The sequence below is a fragment of the Chrysoperla carnea genome, chromosome X (assembly GCF_905475395.1).
Source record: "Chrysoperla carnea chromosome X, inChrCarn1.1, whole genome shotgun sequence".
NCBI lineage: Eukaryota > Metazoa > Arthropoda > Insecta > Neuroptera > Chrysopidae > Chrysoperla > Chrysoperla carnea.
Window position 1 is genome coordinate 29343757 of NC_058342.1, and position 13303 is coordinate 29357059.

General features: G+C 30.0%; 1 protein-coding gene across 1 annotated transcript in view; it reads right to left on the minus strand.

Annotated features, from left to right (window-relative positions):
* LOC123303048 overlaps positions 1–13303 on the minus strand; it is a 509686-nt gene that overhangs the window by 252110 nt on the left and 244273 nt on the right. The gene's annotated exons all lie outside the window — the stretch shown is intronic.

Below are 13303 nucleotides of genomic sequence, written 5' to 3' on the forward strand. Positions count from 1 at the left end.
AAAAGTCACACGGTGCCAGATCAGGTGAAAGGGTGGTTGTGGAACGATATGGGTTGAGTTTTTGACGAAATGATCCCGAATTATGAGTGCAGTATAGGATGGTGCATTATCGTGGTCTAAAAACCATGAATTGTCTTTCCACAATACCGGCCGTTTTAGGCGGATAGCGTTACGCAAATGACGCATAACGTTCAAATAATGTTCCTTGTTGACTGCTTGGCCGGACGGAAGGGAATTCATAATGCACAACAAACGCGTGCAGTTTAAATTCAAATTTCACCCTATTTTTTGGACACAGTTATGGCTCCTAAATCTGGTTTTTTTGTTGCTCAATTGAAAACCTATTTTTTAACTAATTTTGGTACAGCAAAAACAATATGACTATTTAAAATACGATCTGAATTCTGGTTTTGAAGTTACGGACCTACAGTACTAGAATTGAAAATATATAGAGCTTGAAAACCCAATATCATAATTGAAAAAGGTCGGACGATTAAATAAACGAGTTTTTCATAATTTTTGGGTCAAAATTATGTTAGAAAATGATTTGCATCTATATCGAAGAACAAATAAATTTTTATTTTTTTCGAAATTTTCCAAAGGGGCACCCCTTAAAAAATCGAAAAAATTCGAGAAAATGAATTTTTCTCATATTTGGTCAAAAACATTATTTTTTACTAATTTTGGTACAGCGAAAACGATTCGACTATTTAAAATACGATCTGAATCATGGTTTTGAAGATACAGACCCTACAGTACTAGAATTGAAAATATATAGAGCTTGAGGACCCAATATCATAAGAGAGAAAGGTCGGACGATTAAATAAACACGATTTTCGTAATTTTTGGTTCAAAATTAACATAGAAAATGATTTTCATCTATATCGAAGAACAAAAAAATTTTAATATTTTTCGAAATTTTCCAAAGGGGTACCCCTTAAAAAAATCGAAAAAATTCGAGAAAATTAATTTTTCTCATATTTGGTCAAAAACATAATTTTTTACTAATTTTGGTACAGCGAAAACGATTCGACTATTTAAAATACGATCTGAATCATGGTTTTGAAGTTACGGACCTACAGTACTAGAATTGAAAATATATTGAGCTTGAGGACCCAATATCATATTAGAGAAAGGTCAGACGATTAAATAAACGAGTTTTTCATAATTTTTGGGTCAAAATTATGTTAGAAAATGATTTTCATCTATATCGAAGAACAAAAAAAAATTCATTTTTTTCGAAATTTTCCAAAGGGGTACCTTAAAAAAATCGAAAAAATTCGAGAAAATTAATTTTTCCCATATTTAGTTAAAAACATTATTTTTTACTTATTTTGATACAGCGAAAACGATATGACTTTTTAAAATACGATCTGAACGATAGTTTTGACGGTACGTACCCTACAGGGCTAGAATTGAAAATATATAGAACTTGAGAACCTAATATCATAATAGAGAAAGGTCGGACGATTTTCGTAATTTTTGGGTCAAAATTAGCCTACCAAATGATTTTCATCTACATCGAAGATCAAAAAATCAAAAATATTGAGTTCATTTTAACACCATTCTTTCATGACACACTATATTCCCTTCATATGCCATACTAGGCTCATGGATCAACCTGTACGTAGATGAACGGTTGAAAAGCTAATCAGTTGAACAATCTGTGTGTGGTATATGTTTAACAACTTTTGTTGTTATTTGATATACCAACGATTCTTTTAACTACTTTTTGAGAAAGTTTGTGCTTTTGATCAATCATATAGAAAACAGTGTTTGGGTGTTTATTATTGACCATTGTGTTATTAATACAGTGATATTGTTTATTTTAGGACATAAAAGTAAACATGTTCCATGTATTCGTTGTGTGTGTAGTCATGGTAGGGACAATAAAATCGATGCCAGCGCTTCCAGTGAAAAATTTTGGCGATAAAGGAGGCTATTATGACTAATTTGCCGTTAATCTTATAGAAAATATTTTAAATATGTTTTTTGACATGTATGTTCATTTGCTTTAAGTCTCTCAAATCTGTTTTTTTCCTCAATAGATGGCAGAGATTTTTAGTCTATTGTCTGGTTTTTTGGCATTATAATTTCGTTTGATTAAGTTTGTTCATTTAGTACTTTTAGTGACCCAATTGAAGTGAGACATTGGACACAAAAATAAAAGACTAGCACTAAAATCTATCTGCTCTTGTTTAAAAAGAGATGAAACGTGTACGTAGAAGTAGTAAAATAAATACACAAAGTAGATTGTATGCATTATACTTGGGGATTGGTACCAATGAACTGTTTGTCGTATAATTACCTAAATAAATATTTTAGTGAAACAATTTCATATAACCAAGTTTTAAATCAATAATTTAGTTCTAAAAACTCTTAAAAAGTTTAAATACAAAATTTTAATATTACGTAGGTATATCTAATATATACAAATCTCGTGTCACGGTGTTTGCGATCGCATTCCTCCGAAACGGTTCGACCGATTTTAATAAAATTTTCATTTTAACAGCCTAAATAGCCGAACGGTCTAAGGCGTTAGGCGTTTTTAAACTGTCAAAAACGCGGGCATCCAATTTGGTGACGTAATATCGATATCATTACACGAAATAACACAGATAAGTTTGAAAGATATATTCATAGACATCTGATTATAATATAAATATAAATATAATTATACCCAGCAGTCTACACTGAACTAACTGATGGTCTATGGTTCATACCGATATGATATCACATCACTGCTTGCCCAAGTTTTAGATCACGTGATAAACAGTTTAAAAATTACGATTTTTAATTTTAATATTATCAAAGAAAAATGTGCTTTTATGACTCGAAAACAGAATATTTAAGTATATTTTTACTTAGAATTTAACTTTTTTCAAATTTCATAATTTATTTTTCACCACGGAAAGTACCCTATTTTACCAATATGGCCGCTTTGTTTGTACTTATTGAAAAACTCTTTATTTAAAGAAACACAGAACAATATTTTTCTAAGTTTTCAATAAAAAAGGTTTTCTACCCCCAAATAGAAAAAATTTCAAAACATTTTTATGTGCACATATTTAAAAAGCATATCCTATTTTTAAATATGACTTTTTAAGAATTCATCTTGATTAGAAACTTCTAGAAAAAAATTATCTAAGAATATCGGTTAATGTAATGTTCCATCACACATATTATGTATCAATAATTTATAAAAGCTTCCCCGCCGCCCATTAGTAAGTGGTAATGGGAAGGGGATGGTGTTTTTTTTTTATGATGACATCTCTATACATTTACATTGTTATACACCTTACCTGTATGTCATATACATATTTACGCCTAGCCTCCTTTTTTCTCACCCTCCATGTCAATTTTATTAAAAGTGTTTTTCAATCTTAGAAGAAGCATTATATATATTGATCGAGTAAAAAATATCTCATTTGTGACAAAAAAAATTTGTGAGTAGAAGGGTTCCATCACTAAGGTCATATTTTCCCTCATTAAGTGCTTCGTGTTATTGGAAATAGGGAATATTAATATATTTTTTTAATATTTTTAATTCATTGCTTACACCATTTGAACAAAGTAAAAAATATAAACGCTGTTTAGAAATGCTGTAATTGAGTGTTAAAAAATATTCAAAACAGAGAATAATTTTGAGATGCTTAAACGCAGTCCTTTTGGTGCTCTCTGTTGATGACGTATTAATATGTGAGCTGTCAATTGGTGACAGTTCAATTTATAATTTACACTTAAAAAAAATGAATTTACAACACAGAATTTACACAAGCTATTATTAAGTTTTCTAATAAAAAGCCGTAGAATAATATAACTTAATGTAATATATACAAAATATAAGTAATTAATACCATACAGTATGTCAACAAATCTGACAAGGCACATACTATGACGTCACGCCCGTTTTAAAATTTGAATTTCTCTCACTGACGTACTTTTATTAATTCACTTTAAGAAGTGTAGTTACTTATTTGGAAATATATAATCACTTTCATTAGAATGCAATTATCTAACTCGCATTCTAGAAAACACAACTTATTTTACAATCTCTTCAATCCTTCCCGTTAACCTTAGATTCAGTACATATGTCTATCTTTTCGTGGCAAATATGACTAAAAATATTTTAAATAAAAAATATATGTATTGTCAATTTTCATTATTTATACAGAAATTTTTAAGTTACAGAGTGTTTTCTTTAAGGAAATTTTCTTTTTCACATTCATAGTCATTAAAAATGCTGTTTGGTCTAAAAAAGCGACATTTGCAAAAACAATATCCAAGATATGGGTATTTGTAACATTTCATTAACACTTTAACACTTGACACGGTAAGGCTTTTCTTAATTTTACTTTATGCTTTTTGGTGGAGTTAAATCGTGGGTACCTCCCACATCTTAGTGTCTCTGTATTGGTGAAATAATTTGATAAATATGTATTATTTTTTTGTTTTCTTCATAAATAAAGACAACAAAATATTTTTTTTAGTATTCGCTACTCAATTAAATCAATTTACAACCAATTACTACTTTATAATAGTTCCCTCTAAATTCTAAAGTGACACCTACTAATTGAAATAATTTGATAGGTCTGAATTGAATTGAATTCATAAATCTTTCTGTTCTGTTAGCCACATCTCCCGAATCAGGCCTCAGATCAAAATTTGGTAAAGAGTTTTTCCATTTGTCTTGATAAGCTTAATTTACTGGTATAATTTTCTGCTATCAATAACAGAACACCTGATATATCGAGGTATGCTAAGTTTAGTCTCCAGTTAATATTTTGATGCTACGAACAAAATTTTGGTATAAATGTTCATAAAATCACTTACTTAGTTCATTTCCAGTTGTCTGTTTCTAGTTGTATTTTTCCAATTCGTGCATATTTCATGAATCTCTAGGTATATAAACACATTTAGAATTCCAATAAATCGAGTGAATATAAAAAAAAACTTATTGTGTTCTTTCGTGACATAATCGAAAAAAAAAATGAATAACGAACGCATTTAATTAGTGAAAAACTGATTTAACATCCATGATAAGCAAACCAACACCAAACACACCCCTCCCCCCTCCCAAATAACTACTATCGAAGAACAATGATATAAAAATACACATGATTTTTAATTGGATATTGTTATGTAATAGAGGGAATTAAATAACAATTGACGAATTCTACCACTGTGTGCATATTATTTATAGTGGATACCATATACAGTGAGTTTGTTAATTATTCAAAGTAGAATTTACACACGTTTATTTTTCAGGTTTAACTTGCGTTTAAGAGCATTTTGCTCACGCTCGATTTTAAATGGTATTATGTGATTTAAATTTTTTAAAACTTCTTCCACATTTGTCACTGTATCAATAATGTTGTCTTCATCAGTTTTTATCTCCTTTTTTATCATGTCCTTAGTGGTTATTATTTACATTTAAATAAATAAATAAATACAAATGAAATGCACTGACGAAAGAACACAGTTAAATTTGACAGATATGTACCCAGCTGTTTTCACTGGACTGACAGTTTTTGCCAATATGACATATCACATCACATGATACACAGTTTAAAAATTACGATTTTTAATTTTAATATAATAAAACAAATGTGCTTTTATGACTCAAAATCAGTAATTTTTATCAAAGTTGGTAATTTAGTTTTCACTACCGAAAGTACCGTATTGATTGGTATAAGTGGCTATGCTATATCTACTTAGTTTGACCTACTTTCAACATTTTTGAAATTATTTGTACAATATTCAATTTTATATATGTCATCACATAATATACATAAATTACGAACGATAATTAACAATTCGATAATTAGCAGTTCTATAATATTTATGTGTGGATGGGTGTACAGAAAATATTGATTTTTATATTATGACGAGAATTTTCTTCTTAAATATTTTCCAAGATAAATATTAAATTTATACCATATTAATTAGTTTAAATATTCGACGTAAATATTTTATTAAAGACGTTTCCTTGGTAACGATACACTACTTTAATTATAGAATTGTATGGATGCAAATTTTCGAAGTTTTATTTATTTTTCGACATGATCCGGTTTTTTGCCGAGGTCGAAAACTTGGATTGAACATTTCCTTAGCATTGCTAGCAACATATCAAAAAAACAAAAATATCTGATTCGATACAAGGTTCACCCCTCTTTTCAAGTATAATTTGACTCATAAAGCTTGACAAAATAAAAGCTAACTATATTTTGTATAAGCAAAGTATATAAACACGGAAACATAATAATTTATGATACTTTACCGTAAATATCATAAAATTAGAAAACTGTATGAAAAAATAACTTGTGAGCAGCAGAGCGCCATCATTTACGTCATATTTTCCCCTCATTTAACATTTCTAATTATTAGATGTTCTTTATTAAAATGGAATTTTTGCCTCTTGTCAAAAACATGAAATGTCTAAAAAAATTGCTAAATGTTGATTTTGTGGTTTAAAAAAGAGGATCGAATGGCTGAAAAATCACTACCCCCAAAAGTGACATCCAACTTAGTTGACAATCAATTTGCAACCCTCAAGCTCCAATTGGAGCAAAAACGAACAATTTTGAAATATAAACAAGTAAAAACAAACAATTGACTGAGTTAATTGTTGAAATACCATGTATAGACAGTGTTGATTACTCTGTCACATTACACATACATACATGTCACACATATATAAGTGATATACCCATAACATATATACTATACAATTTGCGCATAATTTGCGCTCTCACGGGTAAACAGTGATGTTTACGAAAAAATATAGTCTAACTTTAGTCGCGAAAATGAAACTTGAAGAAAGTTGAATATGTTATAACACATTTGACATTCGCTACAGTGAACAAGTTTATATTTTCGGAGGAATATGACTAAAAACTTTACGATTAAGAAAAAATATAATTTTTTGAATGGAAAATTATATGATTTTTTTGCAATGAATGCTAATTTAAGCGTTGTTTTACTTAAATTTATTGGTCATTAAAAAAATCAAATATACTTTTTTATGATTAACTCATTTGAAGTTTAACGTTATATAAAAAGTTACAATGAGTTTACTTTTAATCGTACAATATTCCCAAGTATACAAACTTGAAAATAGAATATTTTTAAGTTCTTTCCCGTTTTTATCAATTTCAAATGCTCGTTCAATGATGAAATTACAAGAAGTACAAGAACTGTGAATCGTTTACTAATTTCTAAATTTATATAGGTAATTCAACTCACGTTTTTGCGTGACTCGCATTTAGTGGCCCCTAAATCAGACCCCCAGCTATCCATGTATGTTACCTGTTTCGTGGATAGCGTATTAAGAGTTACACAGTCGCCCTATTAGCTCAGTTGGTTAAGGCGTAACCAATTCCGTCCGCGGTATGTTTAGGGTAGCGGGTTCGATTCCCGCCGTCGCAACAAATTTAATTTTATTAATAGTTGTGATGGGCTGGTGTAGTGCCATTCAGTTTCTGAAATTGAGGAGCTGATAAATGAAATTATCAGCGGAAAGTTGGTAAAACACATAAAAGTATTACAATGGGCTCTATAGCCTAAGTTTGTCGTGGACAGCCAATATAACCTAACCTAACCTACACATAGTATATTACACAGATTCAGAGTTACAATAAGCAAAGCTTCAATACATTGAACATATTTCCGTATACCCTGTGGGAGGGGGAGAGGTGGGGTGGAGAACTGCTCTTGTCGAAAATCGGATACAATGCGACATCTAAATTTATGAATATCAAAATCCGAAGGTAAAATTGAGAAAGTTCATTAAAAAAAAAAGATTTGTCATATAAAGAAAGACGAAAAAGTTAATTATCAAAGAAAATCATTAGATTATGATAGATGTTTGCAATTTGTAGTTACCTTATACCTGTAAGACCCTGTACCATTGATGCTCTAAAGATATTCTATTAAAATTCTGTTTGGAGAGATTTTTATAAAATGCTAGAAACTTTAATTTTCTAAATGATTAACAGTGACGTAGATATTTTTCTTTATTAGTAAAATGAATGATTTTTTTTTTAAATTTATGAATGATGTTTATGTGAATGAGTAATCATACTGAAATTTCCGTAATTTTTTTTTTAATATTCAGGATCCCAGAATAATCGATCTTCGGTGATTTATGAGACATGATGCCTTGTTGAAAGGGCAACACGTACGACATCTTTTTTTCTCCTAACACTAATTTAAGAACTTTTAATTTTTATCATCCAGAAAGTTGTTTGTTCTTTTTAGCCACGGGGTATCAAAGGGTATCCACGGTATTCAATTTTTTAACTTTATGACGTCATCATAATAACAAAAATTCCAATTTCGATGTAATCCTACTAAATTTGAGTCATACTTTTCAAATTTGTGATAAAAATTAAACTAGCTCTAATAGATGTCAAGAATGTGGAGTCTTGGTCACGGAATTAAGCACATAAGTGATAAGTAGCGAAAAACTGACATCACAGCTGAAAAGAATGACCCAAAATTAATGTGTTTCAAAAAAAATTCCAATAAAATCGGATCAAATTTGCCTGTTTTATAAAAAAAATTGAATTTTTAACTTTATGACGTCATCAGAATTCAAAAAATTTAATTTTTCTCTATTTGTATCAGCTTAACGCACATAGCGCATGCTACTTCGATGTAAGTCATACTATTGCCTTGCGAAATAAGACGAGAGTGTGGCAGTAAGTGCTCCACTTCGGCTAACTTTGGCGAATGTACTCCGCGAGAGTCTAGAGGAGGTGGAAAAGCTTCCAATATTTTGGTGTAAAATTACCAAAGAAATAATTAGTGTGTGCGTACGTGTGGCACTCGTAACTTAAAATCAAATTACTGAGACATACTGTATATTATGATTAAAAGTATTGATAAAAATTTGTGATTAGAAGTGCGTGCTAAATGCCATTAGAACACAAGTCTCTCATTAAAATAATTATTTCAGAAAAGTTTCAGTTTATCAAACTACTTGGTTTTATATACAATAACTATATATATGTAATATAATTTTAAATTAGAGGAGTATATATGGTTTTTTATGAAAAAAATTCCTTGGTCGACGTTCATTTTGCATAAATATTATAATTTTTGTAACTGCAAGCTATTATTTTTTATGTATCAAGTATGAAGTTTACACCGCCAATTTTATTTAGTCTTGTACCTCCACGAGTCTAAATCAGATAATACTACGTCTGAAGGAACATTTGTTACAATTAATATGCGTTGGCTTATCGATCAATTTCGGTTTGTTATTAACCGACGTAAAAAGAAATGGAGGAACTTCTTAAGGGAACACGTAAGTTTTTTATTTCTTTAATGTATGATTATGAATTAGTTTTAAGAAAGTTGACCGATTTCGATAGTAATTTTATGGAGAAGGTATACTTCGAATTTGGAACAGTTTAAAATTGAAAAACTTTCAACCCATAGGTTAGCAAAATAGGGAATGATTGATCTTTCATTCACTGAATTTTTGTTGAAATTTGGCATACATAGATCTAATTGAAAGGGTGTACTCTCGAAGTAGTCCCATTGTTTCATCAAAATCGATTCAGTAGCTTTTAGGGGATACTAATTTTAAAGCACCGACTTCAATCAATAATTTCTTTCGAGTAATCACCCTTGAAGGTGTTTGTTTCCTTTCAGTATTGTATAAAAGTTTTGGTTTATTACACGGTATATACATATAAACCAAACACATGATTTTAGTCAAATAATGTGTTATTTTTCGCTTTACAATACTACGCAACTACAAAAACTGCTTATAAATTTGATAATATATATATCGCTCTTCAATCATCAATACTCTAACCTTAGTCGTCTCTATTCATCAAATGATGGATCTTCCATTAACTTATAATTAAATTAAGATTGTCTAAATATTTTATATAGTTTTTTATCACACTCTCTAAATTTTTTCATATAGAAATATCCAATTGAAAAGGATTAATCATTTTTTCAGTCAACTTTGAACGATAAAATTATAATGAAAAGCCCCATGACCTAGGAATATTTTGGAAACTTTGTTAATCAAAAAATGTATTTATAAAGTTTTATTGAAATCCCTAGTATTATTCCATCCTTACACATCTCCTTAAAGTTTACACTGAACATATCCTTATCAAAATAATCGATCCGCTAGTGTTGTAGGCACACTACGGCTTTATAGCATTTACTTCCGTTGCCCAAATTTTTAAAGCAGCCTAAGTTATTCCTTACTATCCCGGACAAATGTTCCATAAGACACATATATACCACATTTCAAGTGAATACGTCCTTCGTTTCATAATCCCACTGGATATTTATCCGATTAAAATTATTGAATGAGTTAATCCAAATTTCATCCATATCTGCTAAGCCGTTTTTGAGTGATTGAGTATAACAAACATATAAACTTTCACATTTATTAAATTAGTCGGAGTCGCCAACACGATGCAATATCTGACCAGTAGTGAAAAATTGGGAATAAAATTCATTCACCATGTAGTTGCAGAAATATAAATTAAACCTTTTTTCATATGTTAAATGGATGCTACACGGTAAAATGCATATTCAGTGTATTTTTATGAACACTTACTCTCTGTTGCTTTTATAAATATCTAGTATTTCTACTCTTATTTTTAGCAACAAAAATTAGTTTAAAAATATATTTATACAACCTCTACTTCAACTTAAAAGTTTTAAAACACAAAAAAAAAAAAAAAAAAACAAAATCGATTAACTTATTATATCTTTTGACAAAAATTTTACACAAATTTACAACAAAATTATACAATTAACTTGTTAATTTATTGTTATCAAGTGGATTTTTTAGTCTACAAAATTTTATTTAATAGTTGTTCAAAAGTTTTTACTTAAAAATTATATTAATAAAAAAAGTCATGATGTGCACCGAATCTACGTAGTCTTAACGATTTTTTTGTGATCAAAGATTTTGACTACCGGAACAAGAGTTCGGAAAAGATCTTCTTTAAAGCTACAGGCGTCTAGTTTCTACCAAAAAATGCTGCCGTTTAGTTGTTGACAAAATGTTTTCAATAAAAGTATTTCTTCAAAAGTATTATGTTTTTTAAATTTGTTCTCTTTGTCAAAACTAAAAATAAAAGCTAACATTTTTGTTCTTTGTCTTCTATCTCTATTAGTTTGTGAGATGCTTTGGTTTAACAGAAAAGTTTCTCAAAAAACAATATTTTAATCCTTATTTTGAAAACCCCAAGGATTCGACCCATAGTCAAATAGTGTGCCAACCAAAGTGCAAGCAAAATAATGTCAACTGCGTTAGCAACATCGAAAATTATTTTGTTTTCTTTCATTCTCTTGTCTTCAGACGACTTTCATACTTTAGATAGACAGAATGAGCCATATTTTCTTAGAAGAATCAAGTCCTTCCTTCAACCCTTTTCCCCCCCCCCCCCCACATACCTTTGTTCACTGTTTGTTAATTTCAAGTCAGTAAACATGGTGGAATGGATAAAATTTTTGTTGTTTCGGAAATTAAAAGATTTCGACATTTTGCAATGAAATGTAATGAAATTTCGGAAATGTTCTCTTATTCTAGTCAAAAACGATATTAGTATGCTTCAAAAACTAAGGAAGAAAATGATTTTTCCATCACGTTCAGTCAATTATCAAGAATGCAACGTCTTTTGGCCTATGTTTAGTGGAATGATCAAAATATTTTAAGATTTATGGCCATCTAAAAGAATCAAGCGGTAGGAAAGTGAACGTGTCTGTCGGCACGATCAGGATCCTGGATAGATCAAAGAAACAATTTCAATAGCTGTATTTTTTGTCAGAAAGTTTACTAAAAACAAGTGTAGGTAAGCGACTACTACTTATATTTTTATACCCTTGAATACCTTACTTTATTTTAAAGCATATATGCTTATAGTTGGGAAAAATTATAATCTACTTTGGTGTCATCGAGTACTAGGTTTTAATATGTACATACAATACATATAAAAAAAAATGTATAGAAAACTTTGAACTCGAACTAATAAAACATAAAGTTTTTAATTTGTGTTTTCAGTTTGGTATGAGTTAATCAGTGTGTTTACATTCGTAATCGTGGTATTCCCACTTCATTAGTAAAGTATAATTCTAGGAAAAGTGTCTATTCCACAAGGAAAAATTATAAGTGCTGAAACATGTTCGAGATTGCCACATTTGATTTTGATAAACTTTAAAAAATGTTTCGGTGGTCGATTAGAAGTGAGATTGAGTACTGTGATCGATGCTCAATCACCTAGGCCAGGGAGTGCGAACCAATGACAGTCGAGTCATTAACAGCACGGAACATAATATTTTGGGTACGCCATAGACCACAGCCTTTTTTGCCGTATCACAACGGACCCTATGGTCTAAGTGTGCCCCACCCCAGAACAGCCATTCCCCAAACTCGCTAGACGAGGGTTTTTGGACTCGCTTAACACGAACTTTGTGACGAAATAGGTCTCAGGGATACCTGGTGCCAGGTATGCCCTCCGACCCTTGTAGTTTTCGATAGATTCGTCAAACAAATCAGTACAAGTTCGTTACTGGGGGGTATTTGGGATCACTGAATACGAAGATGTGACAGAATTGGTCTCAGAGGTACCTGGTGCCCAGAATGAATGGTGTCACCGTCGCCTTCTAGAGTTTGGACCGATTATATAACAAATTTCCCGAAAACTCTACTTGGCGACGAGAAACCATTTACCCTGAGCACCAAATACATCTGAGACCAATTCTGCCATGTAAATCATGAGACCAATTCTCTCATGTAAATTAAAAGTGGACAACCCTAGTTATTTTAAACTCTTAAAATTTATACAATACACAAGACATTACTTTGATTTCTTCAAAAAAGTGTTTAAAAAGAATAACACAACACACAAATTCATGTGATAAACTTTGTAATTAAAACGTCTAAACTTTGTCAACAAAATATAAAAAAAAAAAAATATTAAATAGAGAAAACAAGATAATTATAATATTTTTGTTATTCTCTGAATACAAAAAGAAAACAGTGAATTTTTTTTTTCATCAGCAATAAAAAATATAATTTTACTAGAACTATATTTGTATATTGTAATAACGAAGAAATTAGTTTATATTCGGTGTAGCATGTGTAGTGGTGATGCAGTCTAGTGACAAAAAAATTATTATGATTTTTTTGTCACCGTATTTTTGAAAAAGGAACGCAAATATGAACGTTTAAAACTCCTAATTAAACAAAGAGGGAAATATTTTAAAAATGACGTCATTGTTGATTGTCATAGAGATGACATATAAAACTTGATTTTGCAAA